Source organism: Malaclemys terrapin, chromosome 11, assembly GCF_027887155.1.
Source record: "Malaclemys terrapin pileata isolate rMalTer1 chromosome 11, rMalTer1.hap1, whole genome shotgun sequence".
Lineage (NCBI taxonomy): Eukaryota > Metazoa > Chordata > Testudines > Emydidae > Malaclemys > Malaclemys terrapin.
In genome coordinates, this window is record NC_071515.1 from 64,562,014 (window position 1) to 64,582,231 (window position 20,218).

The 20,218-nt window shown below is 40.7% G+C and overlaps 1 protein-coding gene across 1 annotated transcript in view; it reads left to right on the forward strand.

Moving 5' to 3' along the window:
- The window catches only part of DPP10 (dipeptidyl peptidase like 10), a 399,831-nt gene that overhangs the window by 46,371 nt on the left and 333,242 nt on the right, over positions 1-20,218 (forward strand). The window lies entirely within an intron of this gene.

Consider the following 20,218-nt stretch of genomic DNA (forward strand, 5'->3'; position numbering starts at 1 on the left):
TACAGAATTCCCAAATGAGTAAGTTCAAACTGCCTCCAACCATTCCACTAAATTATCATAACTAAAATCATATTGCCCAGACATTGGAAGTTCTGGCATATAGGGTAAAAATTCTCTTTTAAATGTTCCTTGAAAAATTCAGATGGTTGATTAAGAGAAAAACATCAAATTTTCAGCATGAGGTGTAATCCTGGACAGAAGTATTTTAGAGAAATGACACCATTCCTAAAATTCCCAAAACAAAACAAGTTTCAACCCAAATAAATACCACTTTCAACAATGCATGTAGGTGATATTTGGGCCAGACAAGGTTTTGTTTTGTTTTGGTTGCATTAGAGAAATTGGAACTAATTCCTCTCTGCTACAACTCCACTGAGGCAGTATTACCCCAACAGGCAAAGGGTGGAACAGTGCACACCTTGTAAGGGATATAATTCTGAAGGAGAGTAAGTGATATTCAGAATGAAAATGGAGGAAGGCATTTTGGGAGGGCAGATTTCATTCCTTACAAGGATTTCCTAGGAATCCTAATAATGCAAGCAGCTCAGGGATCAAAACACTCCTTTCTCATCTGCTTTGGTGACGTTTACCTCTCTGGCCACTTCAGGTGATGCTGGTTCCCTGTAGATTTCCTGTTGCTGTTTTCTGTCACTACGTCATTCTCCTTCAGTCAGACTTTTCTGCACAGAGGGTTTTAGAACTGGTTTTCACGTAGGAATAATGTTCTCAGTTACTTCAGTGTGAATATAGAGTAAACCCAATCAAGTAATTGGATTTACTTCAGATGTACACCAGGATAAATGAGAAGATTTGACCCTTTAATGCAAAAACTAGCATTAATTAACATTTGTTTAATTTCCCATTTTAAAAAAAAAGACTGAATGGCTATACTTAGTATTTATGTACAAATATAAATATTGTAGGGAAATTAAAACTCAGTACTTCTCACAGTGCACCCCTAACTTGATAAATCCTGAACTGTGGCAAATTAATTAAGGCACTTTAACTCAGGCATCATAAACAGCCTGAAAGATTTGTTCTGACTTCAGTGGATATTGGATGTCTTTAACTGATCCACCCATAACAAGTGAGTCCTTAAATAATACATCTCAGACAAACAAAAACTATATAAAAAATTCAAATTCACTGTGCAAAATTGCCAAATTGAAAATTTAAGCTTTAGTAATTCCAAATCTCCACTGAGGAAATAAAACAATTAACGTTTGCAGAAAATCGGTTCAGTATCTCTTTGAATTATAACAATTTCAATCCAAATGTAGGGCAAAGATGTATGTTTCCACACACTTCTATAAAATCATAAGTGACATAATGGTATACTTCCCCTCTCCCTAGCTTCCCTCCAACGTTAACCCCAAAATAAACTTGTTAGAGAAATTAAGCCCTGCAAATGACAGAGACTGGGATGTTCATCTAAACCTTAAATATAGCATGATAAAACTATAATATTCATTATGCATTGTGCAAATTACTTGTTTGTTATCCAGATTTGTTTTACTTTGTACATTTGTCTTTTCATAGTGTATAAAGGAAGATATCATAATGAACCTTGATTTTGTTTTGATCCTGGAGATCATGTATCTAAGAGTTGTGTGAATAACTTATTTTTTTGGTTCCCTGGATGTACCAAAAAATTGTTGTCCCCAAATGAAAACATTTCAAAACTTTTTGTGAGCTGATAGTTGAAAAAAGATGTAGAAAAACATCCAAAAATATGTAATAAATTTCAATTGGTATTCTATTGTTTAACAGTGTGATTAATCACAAATAATTTTTTAATCATGATTTTTTTGAGTTAATCACATGAGTTAACTATGATTAATCGACAGCCTTACTTTTTGAATCAAAATGTACTGAAGTATCATTTTTTATTTTTTTGAAAAAGGGTTGAACTAAAAAATGAAACATTTAGTTTTGGTTCAAATTAGATGTTTAGTTCTCTGTTCTAACTTTCACATGACATTGTAAATAACAAGTGGGTGGCATTATCTCCCCTAAAAGTAAACAAATTTGTTTGTCTGAATGATTGGCTGAACAAGAAGTAGGCCTGAGTGGACTTGTAGGCTATAAAGTTTTATATTGTTTTGTTTTTGAGTGCATTTATGTAACAAAAAAAATCTACCTTTGTAAATTGCACTTTCATGGTAAAGATCTTGAACTAAAGTACTGTACTTGCATGAGGTGAATTGAAAAATACTATTTATTTTGTTTTTTTTACAGTGAAAATATTTGTAATAAAAATAATATAAAGTAAACACTGTACACATTGTATTCTGTGTTGTATTTAAAATCACAATATATATTTGAAAATGTAGAAAATATCCAAAAATATTTAATTGTGATTAATTGTGATTATTTTTTTTAATTGCTTGACAGCCCTAACAAAAAGTAATTTTGAATAACAAAGCAAAAGGTTTGGTTTTGAAAATGTCAAAATGAAATTTTCGTTAACCTGAATCTTTTAGTGAAAAAAAATTTTCTCCAAGAATTTTCACCCAGCTCTAGTTTCTAATATTTCTTAATTTCAAAATGGCTGAGCCACTGTTTGCTGTGTATATAATAGCTTTCAGAGTGTCATCGGCTTTCCAGTTTTGCACCTCTACATTCCAGCTACTCAAGTGTTCCTTGTGATGATGGATGTTATCAGTATTTCCTTGTAAGCATCCTTGAAATGTTATTGTCACACTGTCTGGAGTGGCTCACAAACCAACCTCAAGGCAGACTGTAAAGAAGCTAGGCACAATCACTTGTTCGCACACCTCAACAGGGAGCCTCTATAAAACAAACCCCTTTCAAGAAAAAAAAAAAATCTATCCTTCCCTTGCCCAGCTGGGTTATTTATTCTGAGCTGAAACCCTCATTTGGTCTAGGGAAAGATCAGCCTGTTGAGCCTTAATGAACTCCTTTTGAGTCTCTAAGTTTTGAGCAGACTCGGGCAAAACAGCGGAATTTTCAACCCCCTACTCTGAAGACAAACTGCTGCTCTCAGCTGACAAAGGACTAAGGGCAGAGCCATACTCTTCCTGGCTCCTAGTTACATCATTAACCTTCTTAGACATGGCTAAAATGTTATTACCTACTAAAATCCAGCAGGGAGCAGATTCTAATGCCCACAATAACATCACCCTTAAAATCCTCCCACTCGAGGAGAACCTTAGCCAGAAGCACAGTTACAGAGAATTCAGCAAAAGCTAATTTATTTTACACTTTTACCAGGAAGTTTGTCTTCTTCCCTTACAAAACTTTCCTTGACCAAAGTGACTTGGAATGCTGTGTCCTTTCAGCCCATACAATTTATGCCATTTACTTTAGCATCCTTAATAAATTCTTCACTGCCTTCACAAGACTCAGCCCTAACATAGCTAACTGGGTCCTGTACCTTCTCTACTGCTGCTTCTGGGACCACTCTCATTGGGGGTTGTGGATCGTGGGCCACTTTGTTTTTATATGGATGGGAGCCCCACAGTGATGGAAGACTACATGCTTTCTCTGAGGGATCCCCTAGGGTTTCTTGTCAAAGTTGGGGTTAAGTTTATTTCCAATCCCCTCCTCCCTATTAACTAGAATAATGGGCAGATTTCCCTTCCCCTGGGATTTGTACCTTCCCCCACATGGGCCCTTGATTCAAAATATTCATCGGCAATTTCTGCAGCCTCTAAAACTGTGGAAGGTTTTTTTGTCACAGATGGCTGCCTTCACCTCATCTGTAACTACCCGTAACAATTGCTCCTGAGCAGTCAGAACAAACAATTTTTCATAATCACCTTCAGCTCCTGTTCCCATTATCCATTTTCTTATAAAAATTACACATTTTATGCACATATTCAACATGAGTGATATTGTTGTCAAACACTTTAAGATTTCCATATTTCAGTCCATAGATTTGGGGTCATCTTAAACCTTTTCAATACATTTTCTTTAAATTTCTTATACTCCATAGCATCACCTTCCTCCATATCATTAAAAACTTGTCTTGCTTCCCCAATTAATCTACTCAGGAGGATAGGCATCTACTTATCCTCTGGGATCTTGTGGATCCCCCAAAGTCGCTCAAAGATGGACAGAAACTCTTCTATACAGTCAGTCTCTTTATAAACTGGGCAGACTTTCTCCCACTCCCTGGTGCTCTGGGGCATGTACTCACTGGCTGAGGGAACTTCTTTTGCTGTTCCAATACTTTAAGCTGCAGTACGTGAGCTTCCATCTGTTTCTGGTCTGCCCTTTCCTCAGCTTCTACTTGTTCCATAAGTCTTCAGTGGGCTTTCTCCTCAACCTGTTCATTGGCTTGGCTTCAATGACCATTGCTTGGGTTGCCTCAGTCACCCTGGTCCACAGTTCTGCCGATCATTCTCTTGTGCTTACATTCTTCCTGGGCTGCCAAGTACTGCAATCAAGCCAGTGCCCCTGCAGTGTCTGGGGCAGCAGCATCCTTGGATGCCTGATCAAAATTTATGAACAAAACTTTCACTTCCTGATCTGGGGCTTTCCTTTAAAAGAATATTCTCTTCTCTTTGCATCACCGTTCAAAGTCTTTTGAATCATGACCATCATAGGGCTGTGGTTCACTCGTGTATATTCTTTAACCCTTAAAAACTCTAAACATTGAGTTTAAACTTTTAACTGTGCTGGGTTATGAATTATAAATCCAAATGACCTGTGGCATGTGAATTCTGCCAAGACTATGCCAAATGTCGCACTGTCTGGAGTGGCTCACAAGCAAGAATACCAACCTCATGGCAGATTGTTAAGAAGGCAGGGCACAAACCCCAAACTATATTTAGATTTCACTAACCAAGTAATAAGGGTGAACTCCTCAGGCACTATACAGACCTTAATGTGGAGTCACAGACAGTCCCCTTGGGCATTCGGATCTATCTTGCCACCCAGGCAAACTCGACTCTGTGATAGATGATCACTTTACACCAAAGATTACAAAATATTCAGGCTACTCCCAGTCCCAAAGGACCAGTCACTTACTCCACATCAGTTTGCAACTTAAATCTCACACCAAAGACAACACTTGTAGCCAAGACGATAGTAAGCTAACTGAAGATTTATTAACTATGAAATAGAAATAGGAGAGTTATTTACAAGGGTTAAAAGAGGTAAACATACCCACAAATGAGTTGCAGTCTTAGGTTTCAGATGGTGATAAAGCTTCTGAAATATACCAACTCTATAAATCCTTTAGGGTTAACCCACATTAATCCTGAGGATCTCTTCATTATGTTTGTGAATCTTTGCCTCTTAGAGTCCAAACAGCATAAAAAGACCCTAATTCCTTCTGGTCAGGGATTTTTATCCCCATCTCCCTAGAGTCCAAGCTGCTGGGATGACTGCTTCTGCATGTCCTCCTCTTCATGGGTGTGCCAGGAGCAATCAGAGGTGAAAGTTGGCAGGTACGGGTCAGTATGGCGTACCAGTAAGAACTGGCCACCGGTACCAGCCCGTAGACAGCCGACGTTAAAGCGCTGCTATGGCAGCGCTTTAATGTCACTGACCCTTCCCCCTTCCCCAGGGCCACCGACGGGGTCGCTGCAAATTAAAAGAGCTCAGGGCTCCCAACTGCTGGAACCCTGGGACCTTTAAATCGCCATTGGAGCCCCGGGTGGCACAGGCTGGGCAGAATGGAAGGGCTGGCTGACCTCCCATTCTGCCCAAGACCCCGCCCCTTCCACCTGAGGTCCCGCCCCTTCTGGGGGCCTGGAGCCAGGCCCCTGTACCGCTAAGTCTTTTATGTTACTTTCACCCTGGGAGCAATCAACAAGGTCTTTGTTCTTTGATGGGTTATGATAACCCCTCCTCATGGGTGCAAACCAATATTTCACACTTTGTGATATTTCTTTCCTGACTGGATTTATAGTTTCATAAAGTCTAAACACATTGTGACAAATCTAATACCTATTTTAGCAATACTAACACACTGGTGTGTAAGACTGGTTTCCAGCTATGGATTTGATAGTGTTCACTTGAGGCCTAGAGTCCTTGGGATGAGCTTGCACCTGGTCTACCAGTGTCAGTTATATTTCTTTTAAAATTATATTAATAAAGAAGCATAGGTATTTTGGTATGACTTCGATCATTACTGGTGCTATACTTTGAATGGAACTGTAAATAATTAGTGTAGTTTTTATTTAACTGGCTCAGTGCTAGTTACTTTTGAGCAATCCATTTTTGATATCTGAGCAATTTAAATATAATAGTATTTAATCCTGGAGATTCTTGAATTGTTGGAGCTGATGTACAGAATGTTTGCATTGTAATATCTATGCTTCAAGAAGTATAAATTCAGTTTCAGCAATATAATATCAGTTTTTATCTGTGGACCTCTCCAATTATTTTAGCAATCCTACTACTAGATGAGATATTTACATTGCTAGCGATCTGAAGTTTTCCATTTGATATGCTTCCATGTGTTAAGCAAATACAATGATGATAACCAGATTTGCTTCTTATTGTTGCAACTGCAACAACGACATTATCAGATTGAGATGAGTTTTTACACCATGTTATTTGTGAAGATCCTGTATGTTGAGATGTAAATTTTAAACATACCGTTGTTTAAATACGGTCATTTAAATATGAACTGACTTCAGACTTAACTGTTTCTTTGAAGCAGAATATTCAAGTGTGTGTGTGTGTGTGTAGGGGGGAAGCAGTACATATTTAAAAATGAATCCTTTCTTTAAAACCAAAATGGCTGTTTAGAGTGAATGTTCATCCATTGTTCAGAAAATCATATGGCCTATAATTATTATTACTATAAACATTTTACTACACTGTCTTCTGTAACAAAATTGTTTAGTATATCTCAATGCTTCGGCCTCGTCTTTTATATTTTTAATGGTCACTGTAAATGAAAGGACTACTTGTAATTCTGGATAGTAAAACTGAAATGTACAGAAAATGAGAAAAGTGGAAGCAATAGATGCAGTTAGATGTTATCAGTAAAACATGTAGAGATGAAAATGGGAGCAGGTGAAGTCAGCTCAAAAAAGATTAAGGAAATAATACGCAGTGATAAAAGCTCAACTTAAGGATAAGAGGAAAACAAGAACGGGGATGTAGGATCATTGCTAAATGGGAAAGGAAATCTAATATAAAAAGATTCAGTTATAGCTGAAGCTATAAGCACCTAGTTTGCCTCCGTTGTTTTAAAAAAATAGATTAAGGAGACTGAGATTCCTGTTGCACTAAATGCTAATGGAATTTGAACAATTTGGTGGAAGGGATTGATTTAAATATATATATATTGACTGAACTCCAGAGATTTGCATAGGTATACCAGAGAGCAGATTTGGTTCACATATTGTAAACCAGCAAGAAAGATGGTATCATAGAATATCAGGATTGGAAGGGACCTCAGGAGGTCATTTAGTCCAACCCCCTGCTCAAAGCAAGACCAATACCCAACTAAATCATCCCAGCCAGGGTTTTGTCAAGCTTGACCTTAAAAACCTCTAAGGAAGGAGATTCCACCACCTCCCTAGGTAACCCATTCCAGTGCTTCACCAGCCTCGTAGTGAAAAAGTTTTTCCTAATATCCAACCTAAACTTTCCCCACTGCAACTTGAGACCATTACTCCTTGTTCTGTCATCTGGTACCACTGAGAACAGTCTAGATCCATCCTCTTGGAACCCCCTTTCAGGTAGTTGAAAGCAGCTATCAAATCCCCCCTCATTCTTCTCTTCTGCAGACTAAACAATCCCAGTTCCCTCAGCTTCTCCTCATAAGTCATGTGCTCCAGCCCCCTAATCATTTTTGTTGCCCTCCGCTGGACTCTTCCCAATTTTTCCACATCCTTCTTGTAGTGTGGGCCCAAAACTGGACACAGTACCCCAGATGAATAGAGGGGAATGATCATGTCCCTCGATCTGCTGGCAGTGCCCCTACTTATACAGCCCAAAATGCCGTTAGCCTTCTTGGCAATAAGGGCACACTGTTGACTCCAGCTTCTCATCCACTGTAACCCGCAGGTCCTTTTCTGCAGAACTGCTGCCTAGCCATTCAGTCCCTAGTCTATAGCAGTGCATGGAATTCTTCCGTCCTAAGTGCAGGACTCTGCACTTGTCCTTGTTGAACCTCATCAGATTTCTTTTGGCCCAATCCTCTAATTTGTCTAGGTCCCTCTGTATCCTATCCGTACCCTCCAGCATATCTACCACTCCTCCCAGTTTAGTGTCATCAGCAAACATGGTAAGGGTGCAGTCCACGCCATCTTCCAGATCATTAATGAAGATATTGAACAAAACTGGCCCCAGGACCGACCCTTGGGGCACTCCGCTTGATACCAGCTGCCAGCTAGACATGGAGTAATTGATCACTACCCATTGAGCTCGACGATCTAGCCAGCTTTCTATCCACCTTATAGTCCATTCATCCAGCCCGTACTTCTTTAACTTGCTGGCAAGAAAACTGTGGAAGACCATATTAAAAGCTTTGCTAAGGTCAAGGAATAACTTGTTCACTGCTTTCCCCTCATCCACAGAGCCAGTTATCTTGTCATAGAAGGCAATTAGGTTAGTCAGGCATGACTTGCCCTTGGTGAATCCATGCTGACTGTCCCTGATCACTTTCCTCTCCTCTAATTGCTTCAGAATTGATTCCTTGAGGACCTGCTCCATGATTTTTCCAGGGACTGAGGTGAGGCTGACTGGCCTTTAGTTCCCTGGATCTTCCTTCTTCCCTTTTTTAAAGATGGGCACTACATTAGCCTTTTTCCAGTCATCTGGGACCTCCCCTGATCGCCATGAGTTTTCAAAGATAATGGCTCTGGATCCAAGAATGGTTAAAGAACTACTGGAGGTAATTGTTAAGCTTTGGGTGGTCATGTTAACATCTCATTGAGAACAAATGATAAATATTGAAAAAATCCATAGGGACATTCTATGAAGTGAAGCAAACCCTATAGCAGGGGTTGGCAAGCACCCTGGCGGGCCAGGCCAGTTTTATTTACCTGCTGACACGGCAGGTTCAGCCGATCGCGGCCCCCACTGGCCGCGGTTCGCTGTCCCGGGCCAATGGGGACGGCAAGAAGCAGCGGCCAGCACGTCGCTCGGCTGCGCCGCTTCTCGCCGCCCCCATTGGCCCAGAACGGCGAACCGCGGACAGTGGGGGCCGCGATCGGCCGAACCTGCCGCGTCAGCAGGTAAATAAAACTGGCCCGGCCCTCCAGGGTGCTTACCCTGGCAAGCCACATGCCGAACATTGCTGACCGCTGCCCTATAGTATGTATTTGTTTCATATGCATATTTATTCTTCAAGCTTGAATAGGTACAATAGAACCTAACAGTTACGAACTGACCGTTCAACCACATACCTCATTTGGAATTGAAAGTACACAATCAGGCAACAAGAGAGAGAGAGACAGACAGACACACACACAAACACACACACACACACACACACACACACACAAAGCAAATATAGTACAGTACTGTGTTAAATGTAAACTAAAAAAAAAAAAGAAAGCAACATTTTCTTCTGCATACTAAAGTTTGAAAGCTGTATTAAGTCAATGTTCAGCTGTAAACTTCTGAAAGAACAACCATAACATTTTGTTCAGAGTTATGAACATTTCAGAGTTACGAACAATCTCCATTCTTGAGGTATTCATAACTCTCAGGTTCTTCTGTACTCTTTATCCAAAATGAAAAGTTTGCAATACTGTAAGTAAAATGCAGGAACACAACAATTGAATCCTCATACTACTGACAATTTCGTTCTACCACATTTTTGTATCTGCCTTTAGGTTCTAATATACTGTTATCAACTGACTTGCTTTTTCAGTACTATACCTACTAGTAAGATCTGATCAAACTAGTCTAAATGTGCTAAAAATTCATGTGATGTTGAATTAGTGAAAGTCTTTTAAAAATGGAAAATTATAAATCTGTGTTCCATGTCCTATGATTTTACTTGCTCAGTTTTCCACTACTTTGATGCAACAAACTGTGACCCCTCTTTCTTTTCAAATATAGATTGGAGTAGAAATCTCATTGTAACCTGAAGATCTAGGGGAAAAAAAGAAAGAGAATTTTGGGATTATATCACATCAATCACATTTCAGGTTCTTCTTGCTTTAGGTTCCACCTATAACTTTTTAGTTTCAGATTCGTCATGTGGTTTAAGTAACAGAAAGGTTCTGTATCAGGGGTCGGCAATGTTCGGCATGTGGCTCGCCAGGGTAAGCACCCTAGCGGGCCGGGCCAGTTTATTTACCTGCTGACACAGCAGGTTCGGCCGATTGCGCTCCCCACTGGCCGTGGTTCGCCATCCCAGGCCAATGGGGGCGGTGGGAAGCCGCGTCCAGCACATCCCTCGCCTGCACCGCTTCTCGCTGCTCCCATTGGCCCAGGACAGTGAACCGCGGCCAGTGGGGGCCGCGATCGGCCGAACCTGCCACATCAGCAGGTAAATAAACTGGTCTGGCCCGCTAGGGTGCTTACCCTGGCGAGCCACGTGCCGAACATTGCCGACCCCTGTTCTATATTGTTTCTGAGTAGTATGTTCTTGCTTTGATCCTGGTCTAATATTTATATTATAATCCAGTCAGGAGCAGAACCCTGTTGTGACAGCTGTAGTATTTCAGTGGTGACTGGCAATATTTTAGAACAATTTATTTAACCCTCAACAAGAAATAAACTGAAGTAAACACCGCCCTATTCTGTACTCGCTGCAACTGGTTCTTGTCTGTGTGTGCATGAGTCAACTGGAAGTTTTGCACTACCTAGTAGCCTTCAGGGTGTGTGGCAATTTGAAACTCCGTGTGGAAGCATAACCCTTTACATGGTACCACGGTGGCATTGTCCAAACATGTTCAAAGACATGATTCCTGACCCATAGTTTAAAATGTAAGAAGGCAAGTGACATCCAAAGGCAGGGATAGATAGAGTCAAAATATGATTTTTATAAACACTTGCTTATTTTAGATGAAAGTGTCAGCTATCCCCATCTGCCTCTCAGCCCACCCATCATGTATTGGCTGATTTCTTATACATATTATGACAGAGGTGGGTTTTGGGGGTAGACTTTGAACAGGGGGTGGATATGCAGCCTGGCTATAATTTATTATTTGTTTGGCAGATATCTGGATTCTTTGGAAAGTATTATCCAGAAGCAAGATAGTATATAAGGAGGTGGGTTTGTGGGACAGATTGAGAGAGAAAGAGTGTGTGTGTGTGCTCTCTGTGTGGATTGAGTTTCCTATGCATATTTACCTATTAGTTATCAGTGCATATATGACATAGTGTGACCTGCAATGTAGTTGAGGCTGTATCAGTTCCAGAAAATTAGAGAGGCCTGTCTAATAGTGTGACCTTTTCAAAAATAATCTCCCTTATTTTGGATGCAATTGTTTGTACGGTTGATTTCTCCCATTCAAGTGCCCAATTACCTGATTCTGCAAGTCAAGTAGATAGATATCTAATGGATGTAGTTGTAGCACAAATAACTGGACCCTCAACTTAGGAAGTGACTGGAGGGCCAGCTGAAAATCAGGGCCTTAATGTGCGGCTATGAGAGAAGGCACTGAACATTGTTCATGGGCACTTCCTGATTTAGTACTGGCAGTTAAGGCACTGAATTGATTTTCCCCTTTGTTCTACCATATCTTGATTTGTAATCTGAATAATGTGTTTTCCTGCTCTTTGTAATATCACACTGGTGCAGCAGTTGTTGTTATTGTATCTGTCTGCTGTATAACAGAACAAGAATAAATCTCATTCTGTTCGAGTTTATGCCCTTTTCTTGCTCTTTACACTTACAATATTTGGGAGTTGCAATCTGAAAACAAATCGCTTACCAAAAGTACAAAAGGTTTCTTTTGTCTTGTGCTGTGCAAGAGTACTTAAATATACAATTAAAAACCTCAATGGAATCGTAGAAAACAAAAGAATTCTGATGATGCAGTCTTGCAATGGATTGACTAATGGCATATAGTCAGAGAGGAGGTAGCAAAGCTGATGTCTGAGGGGACAGAGGGATTTTGTTAGAGATGGGGTTTCATTGGGGGGGGCTAATAGTGGGCAAATTGCTGCTTTTGTTGGGTTTTTGTCAAAGGTACCTAGAACCATTGATAAATACTTTTGCTATTCTTTTATTAATTTCATAAATTATAATCCAGATTATAAAATATTGACTATGTAGTTATATTTTTTTGAAATTTCACACTTCAAGATTTATTTATTTTTTTAAATTCACATTTTGGTTTCTTCTAACAACCTGGATTATTGCCAGTTTAACTACATTGGGCAAAACTTTTGGGTTGTAAAATTACCAACAAATAAAAATTCCTAGCTTCACTTTGGTGCAAAACTTGGTGTTCGGAGTACTTTGCAGAGCTCCCTTATTTAATTCTTCATATAATTAATTGTAATGCAGTACCTACATGCTCCTCTCATAGTGGAAATAATGAAATAATCACCACCAACTACTATTTTGCAAGGTCAGAAAAATGATTGTTATAAAACTCTCATTTTACTACAGTCTAGCCATTTGTTACCCAGTCTCTTTGAGGCACTTTAAGAATAACACCACCAACTGAGAGAAATGATTTTTTTACACTAGATTAGGAAACATTTAATACTTTTCAATAAGGCTTGTTGCCTCAGTTTCTTTTGTAGTATCATGCTGGTGTATCAGACCATTAACTCATCATGTTATTATATGAATAATAAAGTTATGGACAAACATCCTTTATAAACAGGTAAGACTACCAAACTCATCCCACTTGTGAGTGTGCAATGTAAGTTATGGGACCAATCCTGCTGCCATTGGAGACAATAGAATTTGTTTTTTCATTGACTTCAGTAGACACGGGCTACTGCCTGATTTGTTCCTATAGCCCAGTTTTGTTAAGAGGAGTTGTTCCCATATATATATTAAAGAGTAAAATTTTATCTGTGGGCTACATAGTCATCCCACAAGTCAAGTCTGAGTAAAAGGCTTTTGCAGGGATAGATGTTTCAGAATCGTCCCTGACTCAGGGATATGGGGCTCAGGATATCTGCACAACCAGGCTGTGGAATCCATTACAGCCAGTAGGGAAGAGGAGTTCAAGATTTGGATCAGTGGATCTATGCGATCCCTTGGCCATGAAACCACTACTTCCTTGGTCCATTCTAAACCCCATCTCCATCCCACATGCACTCTAATGGAGCAGGGGAGTGTACAGAGTCCAGAACATGATCTCTGCTTTCCCTCCTTGTGTCTTAGCACAGCAACAACACTGCATTTGCAACGTGTTTCAGCCATTACATGCCCACAGAAGTTGCTGTGGGATTTGGCTCTATATCTCCAAAGAGTGCTTCCTATCCTCTAATCTTGCTACTTTAAAACACCACTGTAATGTAGAAGTCATTTTTACAATGTCAGACCCTGTTTTCCCCTTCACTGGATTACTTGGTAGGCTTGGTCACTTCCAAGATTCTAATGTAATTTGGTGTTATTTTGGTGTGCTGTCCAAACTCATGCCCCTATACAGAAGTATAGTGCTGTCCAAAGTTATAGCCTGGCAAACTGCAGAGTGTACCATCAGCCAAAAAAGCTAATAAAAATTTTACACAATAAAACACTGCTATAATGAATTTTTCAGTGATAGCTGTTCAACAGGGAATCAGGAACTTATGGAGCTGTAGCAAACAGAAAATAAATATATAGGGGTAAAGACTACAAAAATGTGAAGGAAAAAAATCAGATGCAATATTAGTTATTGCAGTTGTGAAAGACTGTGAATTAGCTCTGATATACTTGTGGACAGTTTTTCACAAATTTTAAGAGCCATTTGCTAATCATTGGGACTTCTCTGTAAACAGTATTCACTTTTCCCCCCCAACTTCTGAAAGTGGTTTTTATGTTAGGAAATGCAAGATTAGCAAAAATGTGCTTCTCAGAGGAACAGAGATGATCTTGGGCATGAATCTAGGAATGCACCCAAATAGCTCCAGGAACTGTTGATTAATTTAAAAAGATGAAAGGTCGGCAGTTCAAGCAAATATTAATTGACTCATGAAGAATACTCATGAGTTATTTTCATACCATTTGGAGTGACAATGCAGAAAATTCTCTGCTGATGTGAAAACAGGGGCAATTCCATTGACTTAATTGTAGCTCAACTAATTTACTCCAGCAGAGAATTTAGACCATTTATTTACAGTTTGGATGTGGAAGTATGTCAATTTGTTATTTGTTAAATATACATTTCAGACTCTTGTTAGAAATGGATCTGGAACCTGGAATTCTAACTGTTCAGTTTGGAGTATAGTCTGAAAACTCTGGCCCCACTGTTGAGGAGTTCATCACCACAGAAGCACCTCCTTGTGGCCAAGGATTGTGTAGCAGCTCTCGCCCCCATCTGACACCCATTGCCGATGGTTGCTTCCCATGACTCTGCCCTCTGGCAAGGTCACTATTTAATCTACCACTTCTTAGGTGACAATATCCAACATAAAAATATCCGATGTCCCAACTCCTGTGATCCTCCGCTCTTGCGTCAGGGCTTCCCAGTGTTCTTCACCCCTTGTATCATGGGGGCTTCAAGTCACCTTCTCCAGGTGCAACCACGTAACATAATTGACCTCTCAGGCTCTGATTATCCCATTCAGGGCCTGTGTGGTATACACGCCCCTTCATGCCCACCAAAAACAACTCCCCAAATATCAGTCATTAGAAAAAAAAATGAGCCTTTTACCTTCCCTTTAGTTTCCTCAATTACTTTTCTGAATGTTGATATTTTAATGACAACCACAGTAGATGTTAATCTGGAGCTTGTGGAGAGAGTGTTCCGGGAAGCAATCCTCTTTTTAACGTTAAAAAAGTAATTTTTCTTCAATATGCACATTTTAAGGCTTTATTATTAACTTGATAGTGTGGCCTGTCTCATAGCCAAAGACCTTCAATTGGGTCAAATATGATCCTCTGCTAAGCGCACAAGATTCCCATTGATTTCAATGGGAGTGCTTCTGAAAACACTCTTTGGCCCTAATGTTAAAGCTCAGTACCAAGGCTTTTGCATTACCAGCAATGTACATTGGACCTGCAGACAGCCATTTCCTTCACTGAAAATTAAGGGAAAAGTCAAAGACAAGGTTGATTTGAACTTTGCTTCCAATTTAGTAGAACCATTCCACCACTTGATAATCAAATAACCTCCTCTGCACAAGTAGAATCTTACCTGCCCCACCCCATCCTCTAAAACTGTTCAACCTGTCTCATTATAAATTCCTAAATCTCAAAATTGGCAAGAAACCAAAAATAAATAAATAATATTGTTAAGGAGAGAGAGAAATTGGCCCCGCCTTATTTGTCACAAGAACAGGTACATTACTTAGGAAGGAGACATTACTTTTGTGGAAATGAATGATGCCGCTCACTCCTTGCTCTCAGGCAAACCTTTTTGTTTGGATGGATTTCTGCCAAAATTTTATAAGATGTTCAATGAGATACTTTCACTACTAAAGGTGAGAGCATTACGGCATGAATGGGGAGCTCCAACCATATCATTCCCTTTTGCAGCAACATCCCTCATTCTCTTGTTAAGAAAATGATAGAGCCCCTAAAAATGATCTTCATTCAGCCCCCGCCAATCTCCCCATTAATCCTGAAGTTTAAAATTGTTATGAGGACTTTGCAGAAGGAGACTGGACCCTGCATTACTGTTGCTGTGGCTTGCTCTCATGCATGGCATTATTGTTGAGGAAAGATGTGGCTCAGAAAACAAGAATTGCAATTGCCTTACATGTGGTGTAAGAATGGGTCCTATGCTCAAACTGACCCTTCATTTAGTAGTTCTCACTATTGTAAAAAGGGCATCTGCACAGGTCTGTAAGAGATTTGTGTGTGTTGTGATCTACACACAAAAAAGTCTCTAAAAAGAATCAACTGCTTAAAAGATTCCTGTGATTTAGCTGTTATAACAACTATCAGACCCAAATCTGTGGCGCTGCACATTCTTTTGATTAAAAAATGTGATTAAAGACTCAGTTGAAATAGTGTATCATCCTCCTGACACGTATATGTCACTCCTCCGAAAGTTAATCCAAGGTGTAAACGAGCAGCAAGAAGAGACTATATCCCTAAACTGCCACTGTCCCAGGTCCATTTGAGACATATGCTGCCAAAGCCACAGCTACAAAGGGCCACAAGTCATTAAGTCCCACTCCATCAACTGCTATTACATGAATTACTGCTATTACTGCCATGTGATGTTCTTTACACTGGCTGAGAACTCTGTGATGAGAGTTGGGATCCTCTAGAGAATCAGCATGTGTTCATGGCTGAGTAACCTCACCAGTTCTCCCATTCATCCTATTCATACTCTTCCCCTAACTCCCTCCACAAATATCAGGTCTCCCATTCATCCTATTCATACTCTTCCCCTAACTCCCTCCACATATATTACTTGTTCAACTAGTTTAACTTTGCTAGTGTCTAGCAAAGTTATAAATTTAAGCTCCCAGGCTCATATTTTGAATGTGTTGGACAAGTTGGCCTATGATTGCAGAGCTGTTAGCTGGCCGCTCACTTCACTTTGAAAGATCTCTTACAATATGTGTTTACTTATGCTAAACAATCTGCTGCACCTTGTGTGTAGCTGTGACACTCTGTGTACCTCTCTCAGATATGAAGAATAGCTCTATGTAGCTTGAAAGCATGTCTCTCTCACCAACAAAAGTTGGTCCAATAAGAGATATTACCTCACCCAGAGGACTGAAACTTCCCTGCTATCATGGGTATAGGAGTTTGAAGCAGGCGGTTGGAAGAAGGCAGTAAAGAGATTTGACCCTTATGGCCAGGGGTCTAATTGAGTGATTTTACAGAGGGCCAAGTTTTTCTTGAGCTGGCCCTAGTTATCTGTTTGGTCCATTTTATTTTCAGTAAGATGGAATCTGGAAAATTAGACCATAGTGACATTTGCCTTTCAAACCTTTTTCTGTTTAGGAGAGATACTGCAATGTAAGATTATTCTTAGGATGGCCACATTGTTTATTGTCTCATTTGAAGAGTTTTTTGGGGGGGAAGGACAGGAGTGTGTGTGTGAGTGTGTTTGAGAGAGAGAGAGAGTGAGTGGTGGACACAAATAAAGCTTTCATTTAGCACTTGAAAATGCTTTTATATTCAGAAAGCAGTCAAGATACTTGAGGGCCTGATTCTGAGCTTCCTTACACTGGTGTAAATCAGGAGCATCATGACTGAAATAAAACTGATGTAAAACGGGTCAGTATCCAGCCTTGAGAGAAGACATGGATGTTGGATAAGAAGTCCATAAAACATCCCAGAGCTTTAAATAATTGAGTATTTTAACTTATTCTGGTTCAACTCAAAATAGCACTTTTAAGATCTTAATGGTTTTTACTTTAATTAAACTTGGCCTAGGCTAAGTGCTGATGGGCATATCTGCATGAGAGAACTATTATAACACCTAGATGAGAACAGAGCTGATTTTTGACCTATGTAAAGAAGCATTCCCTCTAAGAAGTATTCCAGTTATCCTTAAATCAGTCAAGTTCTACTGACTTATTGCACTGCTCACATTCCCCCATGAAACATAACGGATAAAGAGGCTTTTAAAATGTTTTATATAGTGTTGTCCATTAAAGTAAGAAGAGCTTGCAGAAAAAAATGTGGGATTTACACAGTATCTCTGCATCTGCCATTGAAATCAATGGACCCTGTAAAATGACCAACAAATCCCCACAATATTTTTTTCCCCAATAGTTCTCATTGCTTTTTAATTGTACATCTGGGGGAAGAGTTTCAGGAGAACCACACCATTTAACATATTTGTGAAAAATATCATGTCATTCAATGCTTCCAGGATCCATATTGTTTCTAAATGGGAGCATAGCTTCTTAAGGTCAATATGTACAGTGGGACCTTGGGTTAATAAGCCTTGATATATAGCTCAGCATAAATTATTAGCCGTGTATTAGAGAGACAAGGTGAGTGAGGTAACATCTTTTACTGGACCCACTTCTGGTGGTGAAAGAGACAAACTTTCAAGCTAACAGAGTTCTTCTTCAGGTCTAGGTATTGGTCATTCATCGTCGGACACCAATAACCTAAGCTAGAAATCTACTGAAGGGTCATTTTATCCTGACAACATAAAGAAGAACCAAAATTTTACCTTTCTGATATTGAGTATTCCTTTGTCTAGAAAAACACACTATCCAATTCTCATATGACTAAAAACCAAATGTTTGTACATCGGGAGAGAATTAAGGAGAGAAGTGGGGTCTAGTGCTTGGGCACAGGATTGTGAAAAAGGAGCTCCAGTGCAGAGCTGGGTGAATAATCAATTTTTTTGATTTGATGGTCAAATCCGTATGTAGTCATTTTCGAAAGACTCAAAACAGTGAAACAAGAAACAAATAAACAACAAGAAGTCGTTGTTTCAGGTTGACCTAATCATTTTGTTCTTTCAGGCATTTCAACTGTTTTTTTATTAAAAGCAAAAGAAATTTGGAAATGCCATTCACAAAACCTGGAGGAAGAGGAGATGATGAGAGTAGGGACTTCAAAAATGTCTCTCCTCCCGAGTGTGTGGCTTAACCACCAGGCTGTAGAGCAGTGGTGGGCAACCTGCGGCCCGTAAAGGTAATCCACTGGCAGGCTGTGAGACAGTTTGTTTATATTGACCGACTGCCAGGGACGTGCTGGCTGCCGCTTCCCGCAGCTCCCATTGGCCGGGAATGGTGAACCGCAGCCACTGGGAACTGCAGGCGGCCGTGCCTGTGGATGATCAATGTAAACAAAATGTCTCATGGCTCGCAGGCTGCAGGTTGCCCACCACTGCTGTAGAGTTTCTCACACACTTTTCCCTCTCTGGCCCAGTGATTATTTAATACTAAGTGGAAGAGCTTCAACAGGACAGACTGAGAGACAGGGCGCTGCTGGGGAAGCCTCAGCCAGCTCCTGCCACTCCAGCCCCAATCAGGGGAAATGGATTGGGGCTGGGTAAATAGCTTAGGTTTGTCTAATCACTGTCTGAACCTGCCAGCCTCATTAGGTAGGAGATCTAAGGCTGGGAGGAAGTGAGTTAAAGGGGAAGGGGAGGAGGCAGAGACCAGGAGGGAAGGGGGGCTCAGGGAGGGGGTAGGAGCCTGCTATGCTGTTGCTGACCTGGCTTTTTTAGGCCAAGCCATTGTAAATAGCCTGTATATAGTAGGAAACTGGTGGTGAGAAACAATACAAATAAAAAGCGCGGGTGTTGCACCAGCTTGGAGTGTCGCTGAGTCTGTGAGGAGCGGGGCCAAGGGGCTGAATACACAGGGGCATGCCATCAACCCCATTATAGACCCACACCAGAATATCCTATAGCCCAGTGCTTCAAGTACTCTTCTGAGAGATGGGAAACCCAGTACACCCCTTCTCTGAATCTTTCAGAGTAGCAAACTGAATGTGGATCTCCCAAATCCCAGGGGAGTGCTCTAAACAGTGGTCTCTAGGGGATGATGAGTATGGTCCCTTGTGAGTCTAGTCTTGTGTGTTTTTGGGTTTTTTTGCCTGAGACTACTCAGTGAATTCATGCCAAATTTGGGTGGCCAAAACTGCATATTTTGATGAACAAACTGTCCAAAAAGTTTTACCCAAGTCTGCTTCTGAAGTCTAATCTCGACACTAATGCCTTCTGTGGCCTTGGCCAAGTCACTTAAGCTCTCTGCTTAAATTTACTCATTTAACAAACATGATATTTACATGAAAGAGTTGTTGGCTTTCCCACCATATCTCTCAACCTCTGGACTTTGAAATGACTTGAAATGAGGGATAATCACACTCAAAATTAGTGACAATTATTAAGGCTATGATTTAGTCAGAGGTCACGGTAGTCACAGATTCCGTGACTTTACTGAGCCTCTGTGACTTCTTCAGCTGAATCTGGGATTGGAGGCGGGACTGTGCGCCCCTGCCTTGCTGCAACAGGGGCTGGATGGCTGGAACCAGGTCCCTGCAGTTTACAGGGTAGCTGCAGCTGATCTGTATGCCCCTGTCCTCCAGCTCCAGAGTGAGGGCTGTGCGCCCCCTGTGGCTGCACACCAGCCCCGTGGCTTCCGCCAGGGCCCTGCACCCCCCCTTGCAGCGTCCCAGGGCCGTGCACTGCTCCTCCTCTCCCACGGCTGCAGCCGGGGCTTGGCAGGGGCTGCAACCGGGGCCGCACACCCCTGTTCCGCAGCAGCGGCCAGCTCCAGAGTGGGGTCTGTG